Source organism: Ambystoma mexicanum, chromosome 2p (assembly GCF_040938575.1).
Source record: "Ambystoma mexicanum isolate Mex_15411 chromosome 2p, UKY_AmexF1_1, whole genome shotgun sequence".
NCBI classification, from domain to species: Eukaryota; Metazoa; Chordata; class Amphibia; order Caudata; family Ambystomatidae; genus Ambystoma; species Ambystoma mexicanum.
This window is the reverse complement of record NC_090923.1, coordinates 733778498-733802489: the sequence shown is the minus strand read 5'-3', so window position 1 is coordinate 733802489 and position 23992 is coordinate 733778498.

Here is a 23992-nt window from a genome sequence, read left to right as displayed (position 1 = left end):
GTTTGTCTTGGAAACAAGACAAAGCAGCAAAACACAGTTTCAAATCATGATCCACTTGGAGACCAATCTATAGTATTAAGGGTGTTATAAAAGAACAATTATAATTATAATGTGTAGTTCAAGTCTCCAAATTAACGAACAACAAATGAAAGGAAAAAGTGTGCAAAGTTTAAACGTAGCAGCACCATCTTCATTATATTAACATCACAAAGTACTTGTGTGAGCTATGCTTTTCCCAACACCAAAAATGTCTTTTTGTTGCACAACTCCATGTGAGACTAGCCTTACAGACGTCAGGAGAGGTAATTAGAGCTTTGGATAATGACCCTTCCCGAATGTCTAGCCAACACCTTTGCCTGGGTAATCTGTTGGATGCAGGTCATTATCCTGAGATAATGACCACTCCATTTGTCCATATGGCTTAGTCAGGAGACAACGTAAAGGCTCTTCATTGAAGAGGGGAGTATTTCTCTGTAATCTAAGTATATATCCTGTGAGCCGGTAACTGCCATGCACGTCCACTGTGTTCTCCAATAGCTTCACATACAGGTACATGGTCATCTTTGAGAAGCTTCTATACAAGGGATGTAAGGATGGTAGACTTGTGAATGAATATCATCATCAGGAGAAGCCTGTCGTGGAGAAAAGGGTGGAGGACTGAATCTGCTGTTTCTTGCTGTGTGCTGTGCTGTGCCATGTGAGAAAGCAGTAACTGGACATTAATATACTGTCTTTCAGCTTCCGTTGTGTGTCGTGAAGGACAGAGGAGAGAATTCAATGAGTGTAAGGAATGTACCTAATACGGCCCTCTTAACACTCTACCAGAGGCAGGACACGCCTAGGACACGCCCACCAGGAAGTGCCTGCTAAAACAGGAACTGCCTGCCCTTGCGGGGAAAAGCCTGTCACGGACAAAAGGGCGGAGGAATGAAGCTGCTGTTTCTTGCTGTTTGTGCTGGCCGTGCTGTGCCGCTCGGATAGGCGAGGAGTACTATAGCACATCTACACGATCGGGTCTGGAAGACATTGAGAGGGCAGCTGATTGCAGCACTGAAGACGCAGGTATCTGGATTGAGAACGAGACGTACCAGGAAGTTGTAAGTCGAACTGTAAGGGACAGCTCTACAGATACAACAAAGTCACGTACTCATCGAGACAGAGGTGTCGAAAAACGAGGAAAGGAGCTAAGGAGAGTTTGACCTGTGGGTTTAAGAATCATTGAACTGTACCTGAATTGATCCCACGGTGTAGTGCTACCTACTACCACTCTTCACCTTCCACTCCTACAGTATCCCAAATAAATCTGATGGGATCTCAGTGAAATAAAGTAACATCACTTGGCTTTAGGCACAAGTCCCCCATTGCTGGTGTGAAAGACTTAAAGCGTAAGAAATAATCACCCCCGCCTGATTTGAGGCAGGACCCGTAATGAACTGACGTTATTTTCATAGCCTTCCTTATCCTTTTTCAGCAGCCTATCCGTCCATAAATCTAGCTATACAGTATCAATCTAGGTCTCGCCAAAGAAGTGTTGGTAAGGGTTGCCCCAGAAGCTGTACTACTCTGCAAGGCAAATGCCTCAAGGCAGGTATTAAGAAATCCTCTGATTAAAGGAGGGTAGTGGCGAGGGTGCAACCTAGGTGCAGCTAGTTAAGCTATCCCTACATCAGAAGCGAAAGGGAAGAAAAAGGAGAAATACATAACTAAAATAAAATAAAAACAAAACAAAGGTGAAACTTCGCAGTACATTAACAAAGGATGGTCTTAGGTGCCCAGAATGGGATGGGTCCTATTCAGAACAGCAGGAGATTCCGGGAGATAAAGAGCTACAAGATCTACAGACCAGACAGGAAGACTGTGTTGCTGGCTCCATTGGGGTGGCTGAAGAGGGCCAGATAATGAAAATTCAGGGTCAAATTCACACAAACATAAGCCCCTCACATACCCTGACTCCTGCCAAGGTAGGAGCCACAGAGATCCGCCTAATAATACAATCTTGGAAGCAAGGATTGGAGTACACAGTCACAACTAAGAAAATACAAAAGAAGATTAATGATCACTTCTGTAAAACAAAACCTAAAAGTGTAGACAACCAGGATCTCTTGCACATGGTGTGTATTCTGGCAGAGCAGGATGAAGCCTATATGGAGAATCAGATGACTAATAAGGAGCCATTAACTTTTCTGGCAGCACCACAATGACCCACGACAAAAGACATCCCAGTATGCCAGGTGGGGGAAAGGGAGAACAAAGTAACCATTGAAGGAGAATCACTGGAAGAAGACAGAGGATTGGGTTTCTCATCATACTCAATCCAAGAACAGAACATTTCTGTCCAACAAGGAATGTCATGTTCAAATAAAGCCACAATCCCAGCACTGAACTTTGTTCTTAACTCCTTGGTTTCCGTATTCGAACTAAAAATTGAAGTCCAGGCGCAAACAGGGATCCTCTTAGAACTCACTAAGGAAACAGCAAGTTTGGATTCATCTTTGGTGGGTTGCAATAATATTATCAACTCAAGCCTTGTACCCTAGATGAAGGACCTGCGCCTGGAGTTAGCCAAACAAGGATTAGATACATCAGCCATTCAATTAGCATTAGCTTCAAGGAGAAAAGAGGAGGAAGAAAATAAAATACTCCAACAAGAGTTGCTGATCCAAATGAAAACCATGTGGCAAGCTCAAAGGGGAAAAGAGGGGGAAGATATATCAGATGAGATAAATCACCCTTTCGATGGCACCCCCTTATCAGAATCAATCCTTGAGGAATTTAGAAGATTAGCCAATGTAGTGGAGGGAGCACTAGAAGAGGAATCTGAGCTGGAGGAGCAACTACACCCTCCAAAATGTATGAACCAAGCACAACAAACTATGCTGGGGATGGATCAGCACCGATCTAAGGGAAGAAGAAAGGAAAGGAAGAGAGAAACAAGGAGGAAGAGAAGAAATAGGGAATCTCTCCATACAGTGAGGGAGGAAAAAAAAATAAGAAACAAAAAAGTGGGAATTACTAAAAATCGGAAACAAACACCTTCCTAAGATCTTTGCTAAAATCACCAGCAGTGAGCACTCTAGAGGAAGAAGAGCACATGAAAGATCCAATCACGATGGAGGAGGATTTCATGGAAAAGAGAGAAAAGGAGGAGAGGCAAGCGAAAAACAAAGTTACTTCGAAACTCAAAAATAGGTGTTGCCAAGATGATCCTTCGGATGGTATTGAAATCAAAAGCATAAGTGTTGGTCTTCAAACAGACTATAAAGAGTGGGAAAGGGAGACCAAGAATATGCAGCTTGGTGTAAAAAGAAGAAACAAGGCAAACTTGCCTCCAATTGATGAGAACAAGTAGAATCATCATTGTTCCCCATTGGCCCCACTGCACTATAACCGTCCGATCGCTCCAATCTTTCTATTGAATAAATGCACTGTTGCGACCACTAAATCAATCGAAAACATGAAGGAGTCCGAGATTCAAAATAAGTCCATGAAAAAAGCACCAATCTTTCTGAAAACCCTGGCCACATTGCAGGGGGAAAAGTCGTTGATTGAGGAAGTCAAATTGGGACAAGGCAAGTGTGCCTCGCTCGATTTAAAATTTAATGGAAGGGGAAAGTCAATGGAAATGGATGAGAAGGAGACACAAATGTTGGCAGACCCTCAGGAACTAAAAACTTAGCATGGGAAAGTAAGGGTAAAGAAGAGGCTATGTCCCCATTTGCGATGCCAAAATTATGGCTCAGCATTTCAGACAAAAAAAGAAACATAAATCTTTGTGCACAAGTGCAATTCTCTCCTACTTTAAGGAGCTACAAAATCTCTATCTTCTGAGCTCCCAAAATATTGAACTGTACGCTTCCCAAACACCAACTCCCCATTTACAGCTGAAGTGGGTTTGACATTGAAAGAGGTTTTGGAAGCAATAGTGGGAGCGTCACTAGAACTAGAGAGACGGGACCTAACAGTCTCATGCACAAAGCCCCCATTAATAGCTTCCACTGTGCCACAGGCACCAAAACGGCTCTCTAGAGTTAGTAGATACTCTGGGGAAGGCAGTAAACTGGAGGTCAACCAAGTGGAAAAGAGAAACAGTGGGGGCAATACTCAGGATAAAGCTCTCTCCATGCTACCAGAGATTCTGACACAGGTCCTGCAGAAATTGGGGGTGTGCACTCAGTCCCTTTAAGCAGAAAGGGATGTCTATGGTTAGCTGCAACACGCGGGGTTCCAATACATTCCCCTCCAGGGAAATGAAAAACCACCTATTTCGGAATATAGATATTCTATTATTACAAGAGACATGGCTGGTAAATCCAATTATAATTGAAGGATATATTTTTATTGCCTACCTGCTCTTCAAAAAGCCAAAGTCAGGCCATCAGAGGGCCTGCTGATGGCATTCAGAAATGCCACAATAGAAGACCCAATAGTGATCTTCAAAAATAAAATTGGCATTCAAGCAAGCAAGGTAACTATGAATAACTCAAAACCTTGCTTCGAGGTGTTCTTGATAAATACCTATTGGAACCCCGCCTGTTGTAGCCTGTAGGTCTTCCATGACACTCTATCGATATTGCTGGAAAAGATCAAAACCGGAAATAGGAGTGCCCGAGTAATATTAGCGAGGGATTTTAATGCCTAATGCACAGCATTGGAAAAAAAACCCTGGTAAGCACAGGTCTCGAATGATCTCAGGCATTGGAAAAATGTGGGTGGAATTTTTAGCAGGATGGAGACTGAAGATGGTGAATGGAAGTCTGCCAGGGGACACTCCAACAGCTCCAACCTGGCATCGAGGGAGCTCTGCTTCGACAATAGACTATATATTCATGACAGTGGATCTTTTCACATTAGATATCGCGCTGAAGATCCAGCAAGGGGGTGGAAGTGATCCCTCCAGATTGGAACTAATCTTTTCAGATATTAAATCAGATCTGCAAGCTAAGCAGGTTCAATCCTACTTGTTAAGGAATGGTAGGTTACGTCTGTGTAAATACAAAAAAGAAGGGGAAGTTCTAAATAAAAGACTTCTGGAGATCCCAGATGATATTCAGCATGGCCTATGTAAATCAGAGGAATTTATGACACATATTTGGCAGATCTGACCACCAAGTGTGGGGGGGAGCGGTGGAAGCAAACAAGTGCATCGGCACTCATATGATGAGGTGACCAGACAGGAGAAAAAGCTACTCAATCAGAGACTGAGACAACTGAAAAGAGCAGGTCTCAGCAGAGAGGATTATGGAAGGGAGTCCAAGAGAGCCTCACAAAGGTATAAGCAGTGGTCGTGGCCAGGAGGATGTGGCGACTCCAGCAAGATGGTGAGCACATGCTGAAATTAGCAGGAAGTAATAACTCTGCTGAATTCTGGTCAGTAATGCGTCGTCTAGAAGGTAACCCAGACACTGCATTATGTAATTTGGTGCCAGAAAAGAGCTGGATAGAGTATCTGACAGCCTGCTTCAAGAATCCGGTGAAAATGGAAAGTACTTCAGATAAAAATGTCCGTTGGTATCTCCCTCTGGGGGAGAAGTCCTTATTAGATCTGATTGCCAAATCCTCCTCTTCCAAAGCAGCAAAGCCAAATCCATTGGCTTGCTTACACTGACGACATAGTCCTGCTGGACAAAACACCAATTGGGCTGCAGCGACTTCTAGACAAACTGGACATCTATGCAAAGGAAAACGACCTGGCCATCAAGCCAAAGAAATCGAGGGTAGTAGTCTTCAAGCATCCACTTAAGAAGATGAACTATCTAGACTGGAAGCTAAGGGGCCAGAGTATTCTAAGAGTGGAAGATCTAACCTATCTGGGCTACACGGTCTATGCAGCACCATCACAGGGGAAGGTTGAACAGGATATGCAATTGAAAACCTCACATCTAGTTCCCCAGATGAAAAAGATCTCATCAAAATTCTGCAAATTCTCACTCATGCCATTGATCAAATTCTACATCGCCAAAGTGGTCCCAGTGATCCTCTATGGACTAGAAATAAAACATGTTTATGGAATGTAGATTGGCAAAGGCTGGAGGGGCTAGTCTGGAGGAGAGTATTGTGTCTCCCATTGAGCCTCCCAATATCCTCGCTCAGATTTGAATTGGGCCTACGGTCACTAAAAGCTCAGGCAGAATGGAAACTAATTTCCCTCTTTCGACTTATAATCACTGCTGATAAGTGCTGACACCCTGTACTTTCATATTAAGGCCCATCTGGAAGCAAAATAATCAAAAATGTTATCAACCCTGGAGGAAAGATCACTGAAAGGCCTGGAAAAAGCAGGAACTGACCTGGAGACATTAACACTTAACCCTTTAAAGGTAAAAAAGCTCCTAGAAGAAACAGATTGGATAACGACAATCGATAAGATGCGCTACCACACCCCTGAAAATCTCTTCTTAAAAGCAGAAAAAAACAAGGAATTATAGCCCGATATCTCTTGAAATTCCCAGACTAGAGCATCAGAATGAACTTCCTCAGAATAAGACTTAAAATAGCATGTACGGGGGAGATTCTTTCAGTAAGGGGAAAAGGGGAGAATGCTATTGCTTTATATAACATCTGCAAAACACCCTCCAACCAGTCGTTGAAACATCTATTGTTGGAGTGTGAAGGGACTTGGCCTGTGAGACTCTCTTTCTTCGCAAGATTTGGAGTCGGCAGGAAGGACCATACTGCAGATCTGTTCTGGGATAGACTAATCTCTGGTCACTCGAGTTCACTGACAATAGTGGTGGTAAAAGTCCTCAAGAAGTTTAATATATATCGTGATGAACATGAAGACCTGAAATGTTTCCTTGGAAAATTTGTGTTTTTGGGAAAATCATTTCCACAGTGAAACAGTAGATATGAAGGACTGATACATCCTTGTGTATTGTCAGCCAATGTGCTCTTCTGGCTCTTTCATTTTTAATTGGGTTTTTTTGTATGCACCATTTGAGCAAAATGTAAATTGTAAAAAATGTAGTTCATTATACTTTTCTGCTTCTGCACAGCGCTTGATAGTTATGTCAAGTGTCTAGAGAAGGAAGATTGTATTTAGGTAATTTCTTTTATATTTAAATGGAAATAGAAGTTTTGTAAAAGGTTTTTGCTTAACCAAATACAAATAAAAAAATAAAAATAAAAAAAAGAATGTCAGCATTAAGTGCTTGCTTCAAGCGCAGGAGTAAAGTAGGAGAGTTTTGTGTAAGGTCGTTCGGCAGATAGAAGACTTTGTGGCTCTCTGGCTGTGGCACTTTTGGTGAAGGAGTGGTGGTTCCAGAGGGGGCCTTGGCATGCTAAATGATTTAAGGGCAATGGCGGTTAATGAATCTTTTCAATGACGTAGCAATATGAACCTATCTAATCTCCCGAATGAGCACACGTGAGGAAGTTCCACGTAATGTTGGAGGGTTTGGAGGGGTTGTCGCCCCAAGAAAAACATTTAAATACTGGCTTTAAATGTTGGATTTTAGAGCACCATTTTTTATGCACTAATACGACATACAAATAGCAATTGGTCCTCTAAGGCATGGGTGCACAACATACGGGCCGTGGGCCAGTTGCGGCCCGGCATGCTGTTTTTTCCGGCCCGCAAGGCACAAAGACTTTCCTAATGGAGGGCGGCCTGCAAGCAGCATCGGCCGCCCTCCATTAGGAAAGCCTTTGTTGTCTTCCGGGCCGGACAAAACACTGGCCGTCATTGGCTCAGCACACACGCACCACGTCACTCCTACGAGCCACGTAGTGCGTGTGTGCTGCACCAATGGAGTGCCAGCACTACGGCTGGCGTGGCCAGTAAGGCTTGATGCCGGAAGGCATTTCAGCCTTGGACCATGCCAGCCATAGTAGGATTCCACTTACCTCGCCAGCGTTCCAGCTTACCTGCCTTCCAGCACGTCTCCGGTAAGTGGTCTGTGTGTTTGTGTGTCGGGTCTGTTCTGCTGTATATTTGTGTTGTGTATGTTGAGATGGGGGGGTGGTGGGTGTGTTGGATGTGAATGAATGTTTGTTTTTGAGTGTTTGTGTTGTGCATGTTGAGATGGGGGTTGGGGGGGTGTCGGATGTGTATGAATGTTTGTTTTTGAGTGTTTGTGTTGTGTATGTTGAGATGGGGTGGGGGCATGTCGGATGTGTATGAATGTTTGTTTTTGAGTGTTTGTTTTGTGTATGTTGAGATGGGGGTGGGGGGTCGTGGCAGATGTGTATAAATGTTTGTTTTTAAGTGTTTGTGTTGTGTATGTTGAGATGGGGGTGGGTGGGGGCGTGTCGGATGTGTATGAATGTTTGTTTTTGACTGTTTGTGTTGTGTATGTTGAGATGGGAGTGGGGGGTGTCGGATGTGCATTAATGTTTGTTTTTGAATGTTCGTGTTGTGTAGGTTGAGATGCATGTATGGTTGCATGCTTCAGAGTGTGTGTGCTGAGTTGGAGAGTTTGGGTCTGTATGGGTGCATGCTTGAGAGTGTGTGAGCTGAGTTGGGGGGTGGGGGGTTCAGGTCTGTATGGGTTCATGGTGTATGCTTGAAAGTGTGTGCTGAGTTGGGGGGGTGGGGGTTCAGGTCTTTATGGGTGCATGTTTGAGAGTGTGTGTGCTGAGTTGGGGGGTGGGGGGTTCGGGTCTGTATGGGTGCATGCTTGAGAGTGTGTGTGCTGAGTTGTGGGGTGGGGGTTCAGGTCTGTATGGGTTCATGGTGTATGCTTGAGAGGGTGTGCTGAGTTGGGGGGTGGGGGTTCGGGTATGTATGGGTTCATGGTGTATGCTTGAGAGTGTGTGCTGAGTTGGGGGGTGGGGGGTTCGGGTCTGTATGGGTGCATGTTTGAGAGTGTGTGTGCTGAGTTGGGGGGTGGGGGGTTCGGGTCTGTATGGGTGCATACTTGAGAGAGTGTGTGCTGAGTTGGGGGGTGGGGGGATCGGGTCTGTATGGGTTCATGCTGTATGCTTGAGAGTGTGTGCTGAGTTGGGGGGGTGGGGGGTTCGGGTCTGTATGGGTGCATGTTTGAGAGTGTGTGTGCTGAGTTGGGGGGTGGGGGGTTAGGGTCTGTATGGGTGCATGTTTGAGAGTGTGCTGATTTGGGGGTGGGGGTTCGGATCTGTATGGGTGCATGTTTGAGAGTGTGTGTGCTGAGTTGGGGGGTGGGGGTTTCGGGTCTGTATGGGTGCATGTTTGAGAGTGTGCTGATTTGGGGGGTGGGGGTTCGGGTCTGTATGGGTGCATGTTTGAGAGTGTCCTGATTTGGGGGTTCGGATCTGTATGGGTGCATGCTTGAGTGTGTTTGGGGCATAGTGTTTGGTTGGGGGTGAGGGTGCCATGGGGCATAGTGTTTGGTTGGGGGTGAGGGGGCCATGGGGAATAGTTGTGGGGTGGGGGTTCGGGTCTGTATGGGTTCATGGTGTATGCTTGAGAGGGTGTGCTGAGTTGGGGGGTGGGGGTTCGGGTCTGTATGGGTTCATGGTGTATGCTTGAGAGTGTGTGCTGAGTTGGGGGGTGGGGGGTTCGGGTCTGTATGGGTGCATGTTTGAGAGTGTGTGTGCTGAGTTGGGGGGTGGGGGGTTCGGGTCTGTATGGGTGCATGCTTGAGAGTGTGTGTGCTGAGTTGGGGGGTGGGGGGATCGGGTCTGTATGGGTTCATGCTGTATGCTTGAGAGTGTGTGCTGAGTTGTGGGGGGTGGGGGGTTCGGGTCTGTATGGGTGCATGTTTGAGAGTGTGTGTGCTGAGTTGGGGTGTGGGGGGTTATGGTCTGTATGGGTGCATGTATGAGAGTGTGCTGATTTGGGGGTGGGGGATTCGGGTCTGTATGGGTGCATGATTGAGAGTTTGTGTGCTGAGTTGGGGGGTGGGGGTTTCACGTCTGTATGGGTGCATGTTTGAGAGTGTGCTGATTTGGGGGGTGGGGGGTTCGGGTCTGTTTGGGTGCATGTTTGAGAGTGTCCTGATTTGGGGGTTCGGATCTGTATGGGTGTATGCTTGAGTGTGTTTGGGGCATAGTGTTTGGTTGGGGGTGAGGGTGCCATGGGGCATAGTGTTTGGTTTGGGGTGAGGGGGCCATGGGGCATAGTGTTTGGTTGGGGGTGAGGGACAGGGTGCATAGTGTTTGGTTGGGGGTGGGAGCCATGGGGCATAGTGTTTGGTTGGGGGTGAGGGGGCCATGGGGCATAGTGTTTGCTTGGGGGGTGAGGGACAGGGGGCATAGTGTTTGGTTGGGGGTGGGAGCCATGGGGCATAGTGTTTGGTTGGGGGTGAGGGGCCATGGGGCATAGTGTTTGGTTGGGGGTGAGGGGGCCATGGGGAATAGTGTTTGGTTGGGGGTGAGGGACAGGGGGCATAGTGTTTGCTTAATGCGTGGGGGCCATGGGGCATAGTGTTTGGTTGGGGGTGAGGAGGCCATGGGGCATAGTGTTTGGTTGGGGGTGAGAGGGCCATGGGGAATAGTGTTTGGGTGGGGTTGAGGGACAGGGGGCATAGTGTTTGCTTGAGGTGTGGGGGCCATGGGGCATAGTGTTTGGTTGGGGGTAGGAGCCATGGGGCATAGTGTTTGGTTGGGGGTGAGGGGGCCATGGGGCATAGTGTTTGGTTGGGGGTGAGGGGCAGGGGGCATAGTGTTTGCTTGGGGGGTGAGGGACAGGGGGCATAGTGTTTGGTTGGGGGTGGGAGCCATGGGGCATAGTGTTTGGTTGGGGGTGAGGGGGCCATGGGGCATAGTGTTTGGTTGGGGGTGGGAGCCATGGGGCATAGTGTTTGGTTGGGGGTGAGGGACAGGGGGCATAGTGTTTGCTTGGGGGGTGAGGGACAGGGGGCATAGTGTTTGGTTGGGGGTGGGAGCCATGGGGCATAGTGTTTGGTTGGGGGTGAGGGGGCCATGGGGCATAGTGTTTGGTTGGGGGTGGGAGCCATGGGGCATAGTGTTTGGTTGGGGGTGAGGGACAGGGGGCATAGTGTTTGCTTGGGGGGTGAGGGACAGGGGGCATAGTGTTTGGTTGGGGGTAGGAGCCATGGGGCATAGTGTTTGGTTGTGGGTGAGGGGGCCATGGGGCATAGTGTTTGGTTGGGGTGGGGGACATGGGCATGGGGCATAGTGTTTGGTTGGGGGTGAGGGGGCCATGGGGCATAGTGTTTGGTTGGGGGTGGGGGACATGGGCATGGGGCATAGTGTTTGGTTGGGGGTGAGGGACATGGTGCATAGTGTCTGGTTGGGGGTGAGGGGGCCATGGGGCATAGTGTTTGGTTGGGGGTGGGAGCCATGGGGCATAGTGTTTGGTTTGGGGTGAGAGACAGGGGGCATAGTGTTTGCTTGGGGGGTGTGGGACAGGGGGAATAGTGTTTGGTTGGGGGGTGGGAGCCATGGGGCATAGTGTTTGGTTGGGGGTGAGGGGGCCATGGGGCATAGTGTTTGGTTGGGGGTGGGAGCCATGGGGCATAGTGTTGCACTCCAAGAGTGAACTCAATAATAAAGCTAAAACAGGCACAGTTAGGAGATGTACATCCTTTGCTTTTTTGCGGAAACCTGACTCAACGAAGGCCATACTCCTCTTGGGTAACCCAAACAGCAAACTATAGCAGTCCAAAATAACGGAATGTCCAATCAAGGGTCAATAAATAATATATATAATTTAATTAAACAGACGATATACAATAACTAAATCGAAATAAATTATAACAATGGAAAATGTGTAGTACAAAATGTAAGTTTGAAATGCAATAAAAATCGTTACCCCTCAAAAACATATTCTTTTTCCATGTGTTTAATACAAATTGGGGGTTGAAAACGCCTCCTGACATGTCCCGCCTACCGCCCCGTCCACTTTTACTTTTCAGCCCACTATAGCCCTCATGTAAGGTACTTTCGGCCCTCTGTCAAAATCAGTTGTGCACCCCTGCTCTAGGGTAACAAAGAAAAAATACAACAGATACCCAGTCACTAGAGATCACAGGAACATTTTACAACATTTTATAATGCCTCTACCTACAATACATGCAAGCACTGCCACTGTAAAAGCCCATGTGATGATGCCTATGCCGACAATATATGTTATCATTACTACTGTAAATAGCTTTCATGATACTGGTGCTGCAATTAGTGGTCATCATTGCCACTTTAAATCACCATTCATGCTGCCGGTGCCACCGATGTATGTCATCATTGCCACTGGAACACACTTTCATGATACTTTTCTCTACACTATATGACATCAATGCCACTTAAACAGACTTTCATGACATCAATGCCATCAAGATAGTTAATCAGTGCCATACTAAAACACATTACTGATGGGTTTGCTTACATTATATGTCATCAATGCCACTGTAAAAGGCTTTCATGACAGCCCACAGCATATGTCATCATTGCCACTTTAAAACTCATTCATAATGTTGGTGCTCTTAACACTGCCACTTTAAAATAATGTCATGTCCCTGGTGCCCTCCATACATGTCAGGATTACTACTGTATGTAATCAATTGAATTCTAACATGCTTTCCTGATGCCGGTCCCCACGGTATGTGTCATCATTGCCACTTTAAATTGTGTTCATGATACTAGTGTCTACACTATGTCACCATTGCCATTTTACAGTAGTTTTCTTTTGCTGGTGTCCATGAATGAATAAATTGGCATTGCTCCGGTCTTGAACCCCCATAATCACATAAACACACATGTGCATACACACCTACACACATACACACTCACAGATACCTGCACTTCTCACTCTCAGTCTCAGGCTCAGATACGTGCACATAAACACATGCTCACAGACAAACACACTTCTCACCCTACAAGTCTCTTTCTCACACACTCGCACATACTCATTTTCTGGCAGACACCCACAACTCTCACCCTCAGGCTCACACAGACACACACACACACACTTGCAAACACATAGACTCACAGACACCCACAGACCGACCTTTCACCCTCAGGCTCAAACATTCAAAAATACAAAATAACGTACCTTACAGTCAGCCTGGCCCTTTTGCTGCACTGCTTCCAGCAAGGATTCTGTTCCCGTCACAGTAAACACACCACTACCCGGAAATAGGAAATCACGTTTCAGAGCCCCGAGTGTACAGACACTGTGCATGTCAGCATCGAGATGCTGTGCTTAACTAAATCAATAGTAACTTTCAAAAAATCAATATCAATTCTTTGGCCCAGTGGCGCCAGCCCAATGGGAGGCAAGTTGGTGCACTGGGCATGAAAGAGGAGCCCCATGGTCTGCCACTGATATCTCACGTTAGGGCCATGTCAGTGTGACAGTTTTGCCTGGGGTTCTGTGGCTGTTCTAGGTTCTCATGTCTGATGATGGAAAGTGTGCATAGATGGCAGTATTTCCCAACAGGCGTGTCAGTCTAGCTCGTGCTGAGAACCTTGTCCTCAACAAGGCAGTTCATCCTGTTGTGAACTGCTGGAGCTGCTGCAGGGGGAACTTGAAGTGTGAGTATTTTGGTGGGTATCTCTTGAATGCATGAAGCACCAAGCTGGTGGTCAATGGGCCTGCCAGTGGGCAAGCCTCGTTCAAGACCAGATTTCCACTCTACCGACCTTATTGAGTGTTAAACCTACTCATCACAGGCCCGGTCAATAAGAGGTTTACCAGAAATGGCATGGTCGAGGATGTCAATGGAGCCCAGAGTGGGTTTGACGTTGTCATGAGAGAGCTTGAGGGATATATTCAACCCTTGGCCAAGTGCACAGGGAAAGTCATCCTCTGCTCATTTCAGCCAGCCCAACCCCATTAACCTTAATATGGCCGGCAGTGCCAGGCGAGGCTGGTAATGCTGAGTCTCCACATTAAAGAGAATGAACACTTGTGATAGGCACAGCAGCCAATCAGATTACTCAGAAGGTGGGCTATTCTTGCCTGTAGAGGCCTGCTTTCTGAGCAAGCTAATGGCTCATTGTGGCCACCCTGTACCTTGCTCCCACCTCCCGCCTCCTGTTGTCCATCCCCATTTTAATAATACAAGCACTTGCTTGCTCTGACGCTGTACTTCCTCTTCCACACGCCTTCTCCGTTGTCATGCCCATCATGAAAATGGAAGAGAGCTCGTCCTGGTACCCTGGCGCCCATTTCCCTAGGGGTCTTCCAAATGGTGGCTTTTTTTTGTGTGAAAACAAGAATTGCACGCCGACCATGGTCCGTTGCTTTAAAGAAAAGGTGTCCTTTGGCACAGCGTATATTTCGCCCAGGGGTCTCATAGCTATAACAACGAGTTTGGCGGCATGTACTGGGTGGTAACTGCCCACTACCCGCATTAATTTAGATAGTGGGCCCATACCACCCAGTACTGCCCTCTAATCTCGTAACTATAGCCAGGGCTGGTCAACGGGCCGGCTCTTGTCCGGTCCGAGATCCGGTATCAGCCCTTTACCAATCCCCAAGCTTTTCCAAGGGAAGCAAGAGGCTCAGTGATCTAATCTGCTCAGTCTTCCTTTCCCCAGGCGTCACTCCTGCGTTTGCAGGCTCTTGCTCAGCCTGTTTTTTTCTTGTGGCCTGAAACAATAAATGGGCCAAGACTATCACTGGGGTGGCGGCCATCGCTGTTAAAAGAAGTCTTTCTACCTGCTGGCACACTATTGTTTTCCAAATGTTTATCTCACACTTTCACAGAAAAAAAGTAATTTACAAACTCAAAAATGCTGCTTAGACTTGCATTCGTTAGTTTTCTTTGAAATGTGATTCTTTTTTTGTCGGACTAGCACACAAATACCCTGTAATTTTTGTGCCCCATCCTTTGTGTTTTATCACAGGCTATACTTATAGGTGACAACTTTTGACTTTCACTACAGGGGCAGGGATACCCCCACCTTATAGCACTTGTTATTTTTACAAGGAATTGGAAAAGGTCATAAGATTAACAATCAGTTTTTAATAAATAACATATCAGCAACGTTCTCTCGACCAGCTGAGCTACCCTAATAGCCTCATACTGTACTGTGTCTATGGACCCTTAATGTACTATAAATTACTGCATTTTGGGTGCATCACTGTCATGGAAGTGAGCTAAAGTGTAATTGATATACAGTGTGGTGTTTAGAAAGAAGCAGTATGAAAGAAATTGCACCATTTTAAAAATATTATTTTTAACATGTCATTAAAGCAGAGCACAACTGCCAGCTCCACCCCCTCGGAACTACACCCCTCCTCCACACTCCACCTCGACCCCGTCCCTTGTGGGATCCCCCTTTACATGTTTTCCTATTTCACCAGTGACTATTGCCTAATTTAGACACATGGACATCCATTACGGATAGGGTGACGCTTGACAGTCCTGAAATTAGGACCACTGTTCCCTTTTTCTTATTTAAAAACCCCAGTCCCGGTTTTGTGAAAAGGCTGGGTGAGCATTGACAGAATCACAGACTGTAAAAGTGTAACGCTCACCTGGTTCCCTCGGAGGCGCGGGTCTTGACTGGGCGGTGAAAACGTCTTCAACGTTAGGCGTAGGATTCGTTTGGCTCCCGGATTTGACCCCTTCCTCACCGAAAGCTTGACCTGCAGAGTGAGGTGTCTGCAAGTGGAAAATCAAGGTATTAGTGGCTGGAAGGTTGGGAGAAGTTCTTAGCCCCTCTCTCCCTCTCTTCCCGTGGTACTCGGGTGATTGTTGTGCTCACCTTAAGTAAGTGAATGCTGAGCTCTCCATCCTGCGTCTTGTGCAGGGGCGCTGGATCCAGTTGCTTCACTGGATGTGAGTTCCGCCTCTTGATTGCAGAGGGTAGTTGAGAGCGAAGCCGCCGTTTGCTGCACAAGCGTGACTTGTAAGTATTAAAGTTCTCTTTAGATTGCTCTCTTCAAATGTCTTTTTCCCTAATGTCTATGTCTTTTACTTTTCAGATGCTGTCGATGCCAAAGAAGATGCTCTCCCCGATTCGTGGCAGAGAGCGTAACAAGAAGATGATGAATTCGAAGACACGTAAGTAGGACGGCTTCTTTGGGGCCGTAGAATGCACCTTAATGTCCCCTTTTGTCTCTACAGGTGCCGGAATGCTGTGCGAGCAAGGTTGGAGCAAGCGCAACACAGGTAAGCAGTATTGTAACCAAGCGTTACTAACCAATGTTCTTTGTCTTTGCAGGCCCGATGCCGGACGAGAAATGCAGAAAAAACGTCTTGGATGCTGCCGATGGATCGGGTGAGTTGAAGCGCTAACTTTGCCTTTGTCTAACCTGTGCCTTTTGTTTTGCAGGAGCCGCTGAAGATTGAAGATTGGTTCCCAGCAGGTAATTTTCGTAATTACAGGATCCGGAGCTGAAGATTCGCTGGAGCTGACACGGTGAGCGTCCTGCTGCAGATGCAGAATAACGCGAAGCATGTGGTACCAATCGGGTGTGGTTTAAATAGCCCATAGGAGTGCTTAGGTGTCTTCTTCCACAGCAGCCTCGCCCAGGTAAAAGAGTTCCTGCTTCCAGAAGGGTTCCAGCAGCAATGATCCAGGGAGTGGTGCCTGCCCCACCTAGAAGGAAAAGTAGTCCCTGCCAGAAGAGAGTAAAGCATCATCTTGCTGGTAAGTAAGCAGCATGGTCTGCTCCAGGTAGGTTCACCCAAGCACCTTTACACTTGATATGAGCCCGGCGCTTCCTGTGCCGGGACGGATCCTTACTATGAGCCTGGCACCACCGGTGCCAGGACAAGGTCCAAAAGGTCCCTATTGGGACTTGCTGGTGCCGATAAGACATGTTATGAGCCTGCTTCCAAGGATGTTGGGTAGGTCCTGACTCCTTGAAAGCAGTGGTCATGACAGCACCCCCCCTCAAGGCCCCTCCCAAATTCGTCTTCTCCGGGGGTTTTGGTTTATCAGGAAAAGTTCGATGAAACTTCTTAACCAGACGGGGTGCATGAACATGTTCCGACGGTTCCCAAGATCGTTCCTGGGGGCCATAACCTTTCCAGTCAATCAGATAGTATAATTTAGATTTGGAAATCTTGGAGTCTAATATGTCTTGTATTTCGAATTCTAGTTCTCCGTCCACAAGAATAGGGTCTGGAGATTTTGTCAAACGGGTTCCAGGTTGCATGGGTTTCAGTAGTGAGACGTGGAAAACTGGATGTATCTTCATATGGGCAGGTAGGCCCAATTTAACCGCCACTGGATTGATTATGGCAGTGATTGGGTAAGGCCCCAGGTATCGTGGATTGAAAGTACGCGGTCCTTTTAGGGGTAAATGTTTGGTGGATAGCCAGACCTGATCTCCCACAAGATATTGAGGAGCTTCCTTTCGATGTAGATCCGCACACTTCTTGTATTGCTCCTTGGCCTGCTTGAGGTGAGATGTGGCCTCTTTAAAGGCTTGAGTGATTGTCGAATGCAGATGATCTACAGCGGGTGTTCCAAGAGTCTGAGGTGGGTCAAGATTTGAGGTGCGAGGGTGGATTCCATATGAAAGAAAAAACAGAGTTTTTCCAGTTCCGGCGTGGACTGAATTATTATAAGCGTACTCCGCAATCCAGAGAATGTCTTTCCAAGTGCCCTCTGATTGTTGTAACATGCAGCGTAGATACTGTTCCAAGGTTTGGTTGGTCCTCTCGGTCTGCCCGTCGGTCTGGGGATGGTGGCTGGTCGAAAGCCTTATGTCAATTTGGGCTAGGCGACAACAACTCCGCCAGAAGTGGGAAATAAATTGACTCCATCTATCTGAGATTAAAACTGAAGGAAAGCCGTGCAACCGAACGATGTTTTCGAGGAATTCTCGGGCCAAAATTGGAGCTGTAGGTAACCCTTTCAATGGGATGAAATGAGCCATTTTCGAGAATAGGTCCACAATCACTAAGATTGTATTAAATCCGGAGCATGGTGGTAAATCCGTGATGAAGTCCATGGAGAGAGTATGCCATGGGTGTGGAGGAATGTCTATTGGATGTAGGAGGCCTGCTGGTTTCTCCTTCTGGCTTTTGCTTTGAGCGCACACACCACAGGAATTAATGAAATCCTTAATGTCCTTTCTCCAAGACGGCCACCAGAAATGTCTTTTTATCTTTTCCAACGTTTTGGTAATGCCGGGATGTCCTTCCATTAAGGAGTCATGGTAACAAGAGATCACCTGTCTTTGTAAATCGGTACATGGTAGATATAATCTTCCTCGAAAGTATAGTAGGTTCTTATCCATTGTGAAATCATTTCCCTTGAGTTGCCAGTCTTGCACTTCTGCTGGAGTCAGAAGATCTTTAACTTTAGCTTCAATGTCTTCAATGGATTGTGCATCTATCAAACCCAGGATTCTCTGTTCCGGAATTATGGGTACGGGTTCAGGATTGGTCGTGAGTTCATCTACTCCAATTCGGGAGAGAGCATCTGCTTTTCCATTCTTGTTGCCTGGTCGGTAAGTTATCACAAAGTCGAATTCGGCGAAAAACAATGCCCAGCGAAGCTGTCTAGAGGATTGAGCTTTGGCTGATTTAAGGTACTGTAAATTACGATGATCCGTGATGACGGTGACTGTGTGTCGGGCTCCCAAGAGATAATGCCGCCAAGCTTTAAGGCCGACTTGATAGCCAAAAGTTCCTTATCTGTAATGGTATAGTTGATTTCAGGGGCTGAAAATTTGTGGGACCAAAATGCCACTGGGTGTAACTGATTTGTTTCCGGGTCTCTTTGCGAAAGTACTGCTCCCATTGCGAGACTGGAAGCATCAGTCTCTACTATATAGGAAAGTTCCGGGCGAGGATGTTTTAGAACTGGAGCCGAGGTGAATTTTGTTTTTAGTTCCTGAAAAGCTTGTTCAGCCTCTGTAGACCATTCGAAACATTTATTCTTTCTGAGGAGGGCTGTAATGGGTTGGACTACTCAAGAAAACTCTGGGATAAATCTTCGATAAAAGTTGGCAAAGCCCAACATGCTTTGAACTCCTTTCACTGACGTTGGTGAGGGCCACTTAACGATAGCGTCCACTTTTCTTGAGTCCATGTGGACTCCATTAGGTGACAAAATAAATCCCAAAAATTCGACCTCCGTGACGTGAAAAACGCATTTTTCCAATTTTGCAAAGAGTCTGTGTTTTCGGAGCCGCTCCAATACTGCGGTGACATGTTTTCGATATTCCGCCTCAGAGGACGAGTAGACCAGAATGTCATCAATATAGACAACTACACATACGTCAATGAGCTCTCTGAGGACGTCATTCATAAAATACTGAAAGGCTGCCGGAGCGTTGCAAAGCCCAAAGGGCATTACTTGATACTCGAACAGTCCATATTTAGTACGAAAGGCCGTCTTCCATTCATCGCCCTCTTTTATTCGTACTAAATGGTAAGCTCCTCTGAGGTCCAGCTTTGTGTAGATACAGGCACTTTTAACCTGGTCAAGAAGTTCAGGGATCAATGGTAACGGATATCTGTTCTTAATCGTAATCTGGTTCAGGGCACGGTAATCTATGCATGTTCTTAGGTCTCCCTCTTTTTTTGGCACGAAGAACAAAGCTGAAGAGGCTGGGGACTTCGAGGGACGGATAAATCCATTAGTCAAGTACTGGTCCAAATACTGCCTTAGGTGAAGATTTTCAGGTTCTGTGAGGGCATAAATTCGACTGCATGGAGGAGTGGATCCTGGAACCAAGTCTATTTGGCAGTCGTATGATCTGTGAGGAGGCAGCGAATTAGCTTGATCTTTCCGAAAGACATCCTGAAATTCCCGGTATTCAGGAGGCAGGTGAGGACTCTCAGAAGCAGTTGCAGCTAGCTTCGTGGGGAGCTGCGGATAACAGGTAGGTGCGCATTCTGGAAACCGGATTGTCTTTGCTCGCCAATCAATTTGAGGATTGTGTTTCTCCAGCCAAGGGATTCCCAGGATAACTTGAAACTGTGGAGCCTTGATCACGTCAAACACGATTTTCTCTTGATGTCCATCTTGGCTTACCAACGTCACTTCCATGGTGGTGTGAGTAACTGGTCCGGAAGCTATTTCCGTACCATCCACGGTGGTGATAACGTCTTTCACCGACTTAGGACAAAGAGATAGATTCATCCTGGCGGCCAATTCACAGTCCACGTAATTGCCGATTGCGCCACTATCTATGTATGCTTTAATGGCATGCATACGATTGGGTTGTTCCGGACTCACGAGGACCATGGGCATGGTAAAATGCGAGGTCAAAGAACTGGTTTTAACGCTCGGCAAGCGGACCTCTACACTTGTCGGGCGAGGTCGTTTTCCGACTCTGAACTTTTGGCACCCTTATCGGAAGCTCCTACTGTCTTCTTCTTTGGTTTCACTGGGCAATCTTGGAGGAAGTGCCCTGAGTTCCCGCAATAGAGGCACAATTGCAGTTGTCTTCTCCTTTCTCTTTCCTTTTAGGTTAGAGGTCCTTTCACCACCCCAATCTGCATGGGTTCCACAGTATCATTTCCTTTAACGGAGCTCTGTGGTCTTGAAAAAACTCGATTCTCAAACCTGGAACGATCGGCTTTTCGATTTTGTATTCTATGATCCAGTTGCACCACCAGATCAATGTATTCGGAACAGTCTTGTGGAGGATTCACCACCTGGGCCAGAACGTCTTTAAGTTCTCCACGAAGGCCTCTATAGAAAAGGGTGATTCTCTTATCTTTAGGCCACCCGGTTTCAACCACTAGTCTGTTAAATGATGCAATGTAGGCCAGAAGATCTTGATCGCCCTGTCATAGTGAAAGAAGTTCATTGTCCAGGGCCTGTCCCTGAGAATGTCTTGCGAACAATCTTTCCATACTAGCTTGGAAGTCCTGGAAATTATACAGAATAGGGTTATCTTGAGTCACTAAAGGAATAGACCAATCTGCGGCATTGCCGCTAAGATATGAGAGCACGAAGGCCACCTTAGCCTGGTCCGTTGGAAAAGCGGCAGGTCTACACAGAAAGTGCAAACGACACTGATTGATGAACACAGCAAATCTTTTCGGATCACCTGAAAAGCGTTCGGGCGGAGCCAAAGGTACATTTCCTGGTAGATTAATTTGCACCGGATTAGAGGAAGCTGTTGGGGCATGGCTTCCACCAGGGGTAGGCAGAGGAGTCTGTCCCGCTTGGGCTTGTAACAATTGTCTAGCCAAGTCGTCTGTTCGCTCCTTAGAAACCACTAGCTCTCTCCTTAGGGCATTTGTTTCCTGGCGAGCTGCGTGTACTTCTGCTCTCAACTCCCCGAGCAACTGGGCCAATTGGTCTGTGTCCGAAGTCTCCATTGCGCCTGGGCGGGAAATGTATGGTGAGGCTTCGCGTTCTGTAACGCTCACCTGGTTCCCTCGGAGGCGCGGGTCTTGACTGGGCGGTGAAAACGTCTTCAACGTTAGGCGTAGGATTCGTTTGGCTCCCGGATTTGACCCCTCCCTCACCGAAAGCTTGACCTGCAGAGTGAGGTGTCTGCAAGTGGAAAATCAAGGTATTAGTGGCTGGAAGGATGGGAGAAGTTCTTAGCCCCTCTCTCCCTCTCTTCCCGTGGTACTCGGGTGATTGTTGTGCTCACCTTAAGTAAGTGAATGCTGAGCTCTCCATCCTGCGTCTTGTGCAGGGGCGCTGGATCCAGTTGCTTCACTGGATGTGAGTTCCGCCTCTTGATTGCAGAGGGTAGTTGAGAGCGAAGCCGCCGTTTGCTGCACGAGCGTGACTTGTGAGTATTAAAGTTCTCTTTAGATTGCTCTCTGCAAATGTCTTTTTCCCTAATGTCTATGTCTTTTACTTTTCAGATGCTGTCGATGCCAAAGAAGATGCTCTCCCCGATTCGTGGCAGAGAGCGTAACAAGAAGATGATCAATTTGAAGGCACGTAAGTAGGACGGCTGCTTTGGGGCTGTAGAATGCACCTTAATGTCCCCTTTTGTCTCTACAGGTGCCGGAATGCTGTGCGAGCAAGGTTGGAGCAAGCGCAACACAGGTAAGCAGTATTGTAACCAAGCGTTACTAACCAATGTTCTTTGTCTTTGCAGGCCCGATGCCGGACGAGAAATGCAGAAAAAACGTCTTGGATGCTGCCGATGGATCGGGTGAGTTGAAGCGCTAACTTTGCCTTTGTCTAACCTGTGCCTTTTGTTTTGCAGGAGCCGCTGAAGATTGAAGATTGGTTCCCAGCAGGTAATTTTCGTAATTACAGGATCCGGAGCTGAAGATTCGCTGGAGCTGACGCAGTGAGCGTCCTGCTGCAGATGCAGAATAACGCGAAGCATGTGGTACCAATCGGGTGTGGTTTAAATAGCCCATAGGAGTGCTTAGGTGTCTTCTTCCACAGCAGCCTCGCCCAGGTAAAAGAGATCCTGCTTCCAGAAGGGTTCCAGCAGCAATGATCCAGGGAGTGGTGCCTGCCCCACCTAGAAGGAAAAGTAGTCCCTGCCAGAAGAGAGTAAAGCATCATCTTGCTGGTAAGTAAGCAGCATGGTCTGCTCCAGGTAGGTTCACCCAAGCACCTTTACACTTGATATGAGCCCGGCGCTTCCTGTGCCGGGACGGATCCTTACTATGAGCCTGGCACCACCGGTGCCAGGACAAGGTCCAAAAGGTCCCTATTGGGACTTGCTGGTGCCGATAAGACATGTTATGAGCCTGCTTCCAAGGATGTTGGGTAGGTCCTGACTCCTTGAAAGCAGTGGTCATGACAAAAAGTCCATTTATCAAACAATTATAAACCAAATTATCTAAATAGAGTTTAATTTTTTATTTATTTTTTATTTAAAGTTCATTCATTTATTGTAAACCTTTAGCACCAAAGCCAGTAGAATTTCTAATACTTGATAATGAGAATATCCATTTAAAAATATAAGATATTTGCATTACTTATTCAAACTGACAACAGTATTATTAAAAACTGTTATAGTGTGGTTTGGATGGAACATTGCGATGTCATACTGAATGTTCCTGGGTCATGTAGAGTGTGGCCAGGCCGAGGTTCTAATACTGGTCAAGGTTTGTTGTTTATATTTGTGATGATTCCATGGTTCGGCAGTTGGAGGGTTGCAGGTCTTTCTGTGGCTGCATTAGCTGAGCTGGGGGTTTTATGCTTAATAGCTTATAAATAAAGCCTGTCTCAACGTTAACGTGACTCCTCTTCATCATCCTAACAAAAACATAGTTAACAGTAAATTAATTTTGCTTTTAAATTTTCGACCAAGCAGCAATTCGTCAACTACTCTACATATGAACACCATTTCAAGTAATATTAGGTACAATGTAGTACTCTATCTCTTTCCATATCATAAATGCTGCAGATGTTATAATGATGGATTCAGCCCCATAAACGGTAGCCCAGAATTGGTCCTTAGTGATGTGATCAATATTTGAAACATAGCCTGAATGTCCCTTAATGTATTGCTCTTCTAATAATGCTGGGCAAGCTGTAAGCAAGTGGTGACAGATCCCTATGTTATTTGGACACATGCAGCATACATCTGTGTTAATGTCACCTTTATGTGTGCATTCCCTGGCCGGGAGGATGTTAAAACGTAAACCAAAGCGTAAAAGGTTTACGTTCTGTGAACTCCGTTTCAACAGGTACCCGCGCGGTTTATTAGTGTCAAAGCTCTGATGGGACTTTTCCACATATCTTCTCCTAGTATAAAGAGCATCAACATTACAGGACTTATCCCATTGTTTAGCTTTCTTTTTTATTATGCTTTCATAGTTCGGATCATTCTCTAATATATATCATCTTCCAAGCCCAAGGTCCTAGGAGCAAGTGTAGCACTATGCTTGAGCTCAATAACAAATTGATTATGTTTGTGCTCATCAGACTTAGCACCCAAGTGTTGCATTTGAGTTCTGGTTTTTTTGCAGCATTTTTGCGTATAGTAAAACTCTGTACGAGCCATGCAGCCCTAGAGGAGCTCTGACCAAACTCTAAGCAGAGTGCCTCAACAGGCACAGATTGCAGTGTATTAGTCACTGTGCGTAATATTTGATCCTTAATATAGTTGAGCCAAGTTAGCTGAGCCTCCGGAAGAACCACCATGGCGTAAAGTATAACCGGAATTATGGCGGTACAGTGTATTTCGAGTAATCCTTGTATGTTATATCCTCCATTATGAATAATGTACTGTCTGGCCACCTGCCATTTATTCCATATTTTA